Source organism: Octopus bimaculoides, chromosome 3, assembly GCF_046866305.1.
Source record: "Octopus bimaculoides isolate indiv1 chromosome 3, ASM4686630v1, whole genome shotgun sequence".
NCBI classification, from domain to species: Eukaryota; Metazoa; Mollusca; class Cephalopoda; order Octopoda; family Octopodidae; genus Octopus; species Octopus bimaculoides.
In genome coordinates this window covers 116,583,061-116,591,742 of record NC_142930.1, presented here as the reverse complement: position 1 = coordinate 116,591,742, position 8,682 = coordinate 116,583,061, and positions in this window count along the sequence as shown.

The window sequence follows — 8,682 nt, the reverse complement described above, 5'->3', positions numbered from 1 at the left end:
GGGAGAAAAACCCTAGATGCAAACAGTGTAATACACACACCATACACAAACCTACCTATACCTTTGATAAGTATAAGAAATAGAGATAGATAAAAAAGACTGAGTAAAGGGCACAGATAAAAACAACATAGGAAGCGAATCCATATACACACACAAACACACATTCAGTGACTTCACAAACAACCGCAACAGTCTCAACAAAACGACCAACAACGACAGCAGCAAGAGCGGTAACAACAATGGCAGCAACAACAACAAAACAACAACCACGATGGGAGCAGTGTGAGGGAACACATAAACACAGAGAGATATAGCTACAGTATCAAAAGTCGGGTTCAAAGGCAGCAGCAGCAACAACGGTGGAGGAGATGGGGCTGAGGGGAAGGTCATAATGATACTACGAACGATGACACACACACATACACACACACAGGGCCGCAAACGCATGCACATATAAGTATACACATTATAGAAGAACAGTAATCAATAAATGGAGCAACAGTAGACACGAAGAGAGAAAGTGCTGCTGAGGATGTCATTGATGTCTGACGAAAGATCTCCGGACAATGAACATGAGTTAGAATATGAGCAGTAATAAACGAATGAAGAAGAAATACATACTGCGTGACTTTATTTAGCACAAACAATATGAAAAAAAATAAACATTCCGAAATACAACAATATGTTTCACGCAAATTTATATATACTTATAGGGAATAATTAATATACACACACTCGCAAACACAAACACACATATATAAATTATATACTTATATATATATATATATATATATATATATATATATGTATGTATGTATATATATATATATATATATATATATATATATATATATATATATATATATATATATATATATATATATATATATATATATATATATATATATAAGCACAAATAAAGCTTACAAACCTCATTCAGGTATAGCAAAATACTCTGAAAATACTGGTTAGTTGCCTATACGGCTTTCAGTTAACAGTTTGCAGCCGTTTCCTCAACATGCAGGAATTGAACACCTATTTTGTATATCTTAAACTACTTCCGGACAGATTCGACTTTCAGATAATTTCTAATTTAATTAATGAATTTTCTGAAGGTCTGGAATTCAAAGAGCTGTAAGGGATGTTTGTCAACTTTTTGATTAATAAATAATAATTTAATAATTACTTCTCTATTTTCTCGTCTTATTATATATAGATATATATATACAATTTAAATATAGGATAAAAATCTATATAAGAATTTATCAAGTAGTTAGCGCGAAAAAACCTTATAAGAGAAAAATTTATTAATTATTCCCTATAAATATATTAATTATAAATATATTAATCATTCCCTATAAATATATATAAAATTATATATATATATATATATATATATATATATATATATATATACACATACACACACATATATATACATGTGTGTGTGTCAATGTACTCTTTTACTCTTTCACTTGTTTCAGTCGTTTGACTGCGGACATGCTGGCGCACTGTTTTATAGTCGAACATGTCGAACCCAGGACTTATTCTTTGTAAGGCTAGTCCTTATTCTATCGTTCTCTTTTGCCGAAAAGCTAATTTACGGGGATATAAACACACCAACATTGATTGTCAACCGCTGGTGGGACGACGGTCACAGAAACACAAACATATACTTATTTATATATACGAGGGGCTTCTTTCCGTATCCGTCAGCCAAATCCACCCACAAAGCTGTGATTGACCTGAGTCTATAGTGGAAAACACTCGGAGAAGAAATTTCTAGGTTAAATCCATGGTCGTCCATGACAGAAGTGGGTTTTTACCCTTTTTCCCTTTTTATTTTTACCATTTTTACATCACACACATGGCACAATGCACGCATATGAATAAAGCATGTCATCTACACAGACATATATACACGCATAAGTACATACAAACATACATACATATATACTCTTTTACGTGTTTCAGTCATTTGACTGTGGCCATGCTGGAGCACCGCCTTTAGTCGAGCAAATTGACCCCAGGACTTAATTTATCGGTCTCTTTTGCCGAATCACTAAATTATGGGGACGCAAACACACCAGCATCGGTTGTCAAGCGATGTTGGGGGAACAAACATAAACACACACACACACACACACACACACACACACACACATACACACACACACACACACATATATATATATATATATATATATATATACATATATACGACGGGCTTCTTTCAGTTTTCGTCTACCAAATCCACTCACAAGGCTTTGGACGACCCGAGGCTATAGTAGAAGACACTTGCCCAAGGTACCACGCAGTGGGACTGAACCCGGAACGATGTGGTTCGTAAGCAAGCTACTTACCACACAGCCACTCCTACCAAACACACATACACGAGGGCATAAGCAAACGTCTAGTTCTCAGACAGACTCAAAGCAGACCTCAAAGCAGTAAAGTGATGGCATGTCATTGATGAGCTTCCTAATAGCAATGGAAGGACTCTGATAGAGAAAACTAACAACTGACTGATGGTTCAATCAACATGTTAAAGAAAGCATTGGATAATTAGTTGCTAAAATAAAGAAGTGGTTTTGGAACAGTGCATGTGTTTATTTTAAGTTGTATTCACATAATGACCCACCTTAGATGCTACTAGATTGTTTCCACACACAAATTCACATCAAGAGTTTAGTAAACCAAACCATTTCTTTGTAGATAATAGGAAGACATCTTTAAATTATAATTTCACGCTCTTTATTCTTACCATTTGTTTTTTCTTTCTTTCAAGTATATATCCATCCGCTCAATGCTCAACCACATATAGCCAAACATTGCTACACAGCTACAGCACCACGCTTTGCTTTAGTAGCGGTCCAAGTGGATCATTTAATTGGCAAGTCATCCTCAGCATTTATTGTATATGTCCGCTGCATTATATAATTAGATGCAAGTTTATCCATACCTTACTCTTTCTTTCTCTCTCTCGCTCTCTCTCTCTCTCTCTCTCTCTCTCTCTCTCTCTTATATAGCCAATTCGAATAAACAAATAATCAAATCAACAGGCAAGAAGTGGACGAGCATAAGGAATGTATGAACTTGACGCTCGGTAAAATGAGAGAGTTTGATGTATCAAGCACAGCTTTGCGTCAGAAAGGAAAAAGAGGGAAACTCCAAAGAAGTGTGTAGTTACATTGCTGTATATGCGTGTGAGTGCGTGTGGGCGTACATAGATATATGCATGTATATATAAATGCAAGTATGTATGATGATACGAACAAATCGTTTTCCGAGTGTTGCTACAATTGTTTTATTAGGAGTTTTATTTCGACATACCTTAAATCCTCGAATATAATCCGCATTTTTTCCCAAAATTTAAAGGTTAAAATCCCTAGTGCGTACTATATACGAGGTTAAAAATGAAAGATATTTTCTAAGCAATGTCCAAGTCTCTATTTGCTGTCCGGCAATGTTTATTCAGACCATTTTGTGATGTCTTGCAATTGATAGTGATAAATATGTATAGGCAACTTATTTAATATTTATTTTTCACTGACGTTTTTACTGTTATTTCTTTATTTTCTGCAAACAAAGTGCACAAAAAGCTACACATTTGCATTATGTTATATATACAATAAAGGACGTTACCGTATATATGTTTACAAACCAAGGATGTTATATACACCTCCTTGACTCAAGTTAGAAAAGAGGTGCCTATTATACACAAGGTTTAGGTTTATCAGAGGTACAGCCCCACTAAAAATCCCCTGCGTATTATACTCAAGGGCGGACTATACTCGAGGATTTATGGTAAGCGTAATACAATTATTCAGCCTATACAATTAAGTATAGAACTCACAAAGCAGTCAAGCAACTTTTCAAAATGGATTGATACAATGACTTGTTGAGTAAGGCTCTGTCTTTTAGCAAATGGAATTAAAAATAAAAATACCGATATTTGTGATGTACAAAGTGGGGGCGATCCATGTTTATATGCTCTGAATCTTTATGAATCTCTGTTACCGAAATACTGGATTTATTCTGTATATAAACATATTGGTTATTTATTCCTCTGTGATTGGTCAATTGATCTAGTCACCTCAGATGAAAACTCAATAAATTTCGAATATTAGTGGAGGCTGTGCATCTTCTTTCTTTAATCTACAGATAAAGAGCTAAATTTGTCTCATTTCTATATCTACTACGGACGATTGATGTACACGCTCATATATATATATATATATATATATATATATATATATATATATATATATATATATATATATGTGTATGTATGTATGTATGTATGTATATATATATATATATACATATATATATATATATATATATATATATATATATATATATATATATATATATATATATATATATAGGTATATATATAGGTATGTATGCTTATTGATATATTTATATTCATATATATTATAGTTATAGATATATATATATATATATAGAGAGAGAGATTGAAATTGATAGATACATATATAGATACATATAGGCATCGATACATGCGGCATATCGATATTATTGACCAAAGAATAATAAATGTCGTAATGTGCTTACATTGCTTTATGTGTTTTCATGAGACAGCATACAAATATCATGAATGTACACAGCTTAGTAACAAAGAAAGCAGTCAGTAAGGAAGGCACTGCATCGAAGAGTAACCTACTAAAATAGCGGCCGAGTTTCTTTCAAATTATACCTTACCATTATATCGATAAATGACAAAATATTGAACTAACCACTGATATACAACCAAAATTTTATGATCACGGCTGGACTGCCTTTGTTCATGGGTCTTGTTGATGAGGATGACCTGGAGCCAAACAGTGATAATAATAATAATAATCATACAGCACATTTCAATTTTTCAGAGAGAGATACATAGAATTGTATTGCATCTGCTTGGTGATTATTAGATGCGCTGCACTTTTTATACGTTCCAAGACTAATACCACATACATTTCAGCTATTTAGAGTTATCAGCTATTTACACCAAGAAAGGTTCAGTCAAGTGCTTTGTTCAATGCTAATGATACCCTTAATACTTTCTCACTGATATATGAGATAATAATTCAACGGTTTACCCAGAAGGAAGATATTACACATCCGATTTAATTAGCTTATCGTTTTCTATTGTAAGCGTGCCGTAATAGTTTTCCTATACAACCATTGCAATTTCAGATGTAATTAATTAGAGATTTCATCATCTAATTAAAATCGCAGTGAAATTTCTCTGAGCAACTACGGATAAACAATTATTGTACTAAACAGATATAATAGTAAATATGTATATTATAAACAACATTACAACTGTTGTTGTTTCTGTGCATTATAATCATCGTCGTAGAGAATATTTGTATTCTTTAAATAATTAATGAATATGACTTATAATTATATTAATTGGCATCTTCAAATTAAGAATTATTTTTGTATAGTATAAACCTTAAATCTGTGTAGCAAAATAGTGTATACCATAATAGCATATGCGTAAATGTTTATACTACAAGATAATTTTGATGACAATATTATTTCCCGGTAAGAAACAGTTTCAACGAAGAGTTGAAGTACAGTAGAGATGAAACAAGATATCTTTATTTGAAAATAGCAAAGGGTTAGAGACAGGAACAGTATCCAGCTGAAAAATTGGTTATGTAATATATTCGTCTAACCAATGTTCGTATTGAAAGAAACCAACTCTATTAATTATGAGTAGTAAACAACAAACGATGTCGAATATTGGAAAAGATATTAGTACACATGAAATGTCTTAATTCAGACGAAGACTGCTATATTTGCTTGGGAAACAAATTGATTTATAAAATGAAAAAGAAGATTGTAAATAAATCTCTCTATTAACCCAGGTAAATGCCAATTTTTACTAAATATTTGTTTCCTTTCACTTATCATATTCAACAATCCATAGTTAATATTGGCACAATTCTCCAAAACACCTATTACACAACATTTGTTAATGCCAGATTGTTGGCAAAGTATCGATTTACTATCAAGATATAAACCTACCCCTTTATAACATTTCAGAATGATGTTGTTTTATGTTAAATAAACGAATTGGCATCACACAGCAATGTAACTGTGTTGGGTAAACCGCGTTAATCCCTCTACTTGTAAGATACTAAACATTAAAGAAAACTGAACATCTGGTGCATGCTCATAGAAGTTGGTTTATTCCAGAGAACTATGTTTGATATAGCACTTAATAGGCAGTTAATGCACGCCATAGTCAGAACACAAGTAAACATATGTGGATACATGCGTATGTATGTATATATGTATGCATTCATGTATATGTACGCGTATGTGGGTATTTTGTGCATGTCTATGTGAACATTTACATATATTCGTAGATATGGGATGTCTGCGTTTGCGCATGACTTAATATATATATATATCTATATATATATATATATATATATATATATATATATATATATATATATATATATATATATATATAAGCATACATTTGTATATACATATATGTGTGCTTATACGTATGTATATATGCGTATATGTGTGTATGTATATACGTGTATACATGTGTATATGTGTGTATATACATGTATATATGTGTATATGTGTGTATGAGTGTGTGTGCGTGTGCAAGTATCTTTGTACGTACGTACGTATGTAAGTATGTAAGTATGTATGTATGTATGTATGTATTTATGTATTTATGTATTTATGTACGCATGTTAAAAGGATCGCAGTGGCGACCTTGCTATTAACTAGTGTTGCATGAAAATAAAACATTGTTTGAATCTCATTATCAATTGTGTTATTTTATGATTCCACACAGTCAAGCTCCTGAGATACATATACAAAGAGAATAATATTGTTGTAGCACAAATTGTTATGTGGTGCCTTGAATTCCAAACGAGCCGTTTTCTTCATAGCACTCGAAGAAATGTATCATACAAAGCAATTACGCTCCAATATTCTATCTGTTGGCGCCATATAAAGTGAATCTGTCACAAATTCCATTGCAATCAAGCTTACTGTCTGCAGATATTAGATAGCTAACATAGATAATGTATTGTTTTATTAACGTATTATTGGATAAAAGAATACATTTGATACTTAACATGTTCTTCTCTAACAGCATACTATATATATTCACGCACATGCAAAATATGAATCTATTTAGTAAAAACTATAGACTATGAGGGGAATATTAAAGAGAAAGAATACGAACCTGTAAGTCTATATAATTTGTTTAATCTAGACCTATCGAAACTTCTTCAAAGAAATCTTCGAGGGGAAAATTATATAGTGTAGAAGCCGATTTTTTCTCCTCCTTTTGTGTTTAGAGAGAGTGTATGCTACGAAACGGTGCACCATTGGAATGAAAAGTATGAACCAATTTAGATTTCAAAGAACTAAGAATACTATGATATTAAATAAAGGAATTGGAATAAAAAAAGAGAGATTCAACGTAAAGCATAGTATTCTATGAAAACAGTGTATAAGTACTGTAGTTATCCTAAATTCAAATATAAATATTTAAAGGCATTTGCGTTGTTAATATATGTCCCGTTATTGCTATAAAACTCTTTCTTTATATTCATGTTTTTTTTTTGCTCTATATGTTAAGTGACACACACTTAATGAACTACTTAAATCCTAATATATATATATATATAGACAGACAAGCAGACATATACACAGACAAAATAATTTGGAATTACGATCATACAATAAGATTTAGCTACCAAAATATTAAAATTATCGATAACAAAAGTAAAGAAAAAATATGCAGTATGGATCACATATATTGAGAAACATGTATGGGACGCATAATGCGCCATTGAATATGTACAAGCGGATGTATAGATAGATGGATGGATGTATACATTTTGAAGTGATTATTATCTGTTCAACATTGAACAGGAGAAATAAGGAGACACTGAAAAGACTGCGTTACTACATGACTCTTATTAGATTCCAATCAAAATACTTTCACTGATGTGTCTCAGTATTTGCCTGTTTCTAGTAAAATTGGGATTTGACGTGTTAAGCTGTGATTTATTATATAAATAAACACTGGTTTCCAGTTCAAATATGTTTGAGACATATTCGGTAACTTATTGCAGGAAGGGCACTTATTGTAGACACTTTCTCGTGGTAGACAGAGGTAAGCACTCAAAGTCAGTTCAGAGCGCCTGCCATTTACCCAGATCGATGGATGCTCGCATTTCGAAGTACTTATATTTCTTGCTTAAGAGAAGATAACTCTTTCTAGATTCAGGCAGCCATCAATCTGGGAGAAAGGAGCTTTGAACTGACAAAGTGTGTTTACACAGTGTTGTCAACAGCGACGTTTTTGTTTCTTCCATCAGAAAATATAGTCAATGACTTTATTACGGATCCGAACATGTCTTAAACAACTTTGATTGTTAACAAGGTTATGTATGTGTGTGTATGCTGATACACACATACATATGCGTGCGTATAAACATATATAAATTAATATATAAATATATATATATATATATATATATATATATATATATATATATATATATATATATATATATATATATATATATATATATATATATATATATATATATATATATATATATATATATATATAGAGAGAGAGAGAGAGAGAGAGAGAGAGAGAGAATTATTTATGTA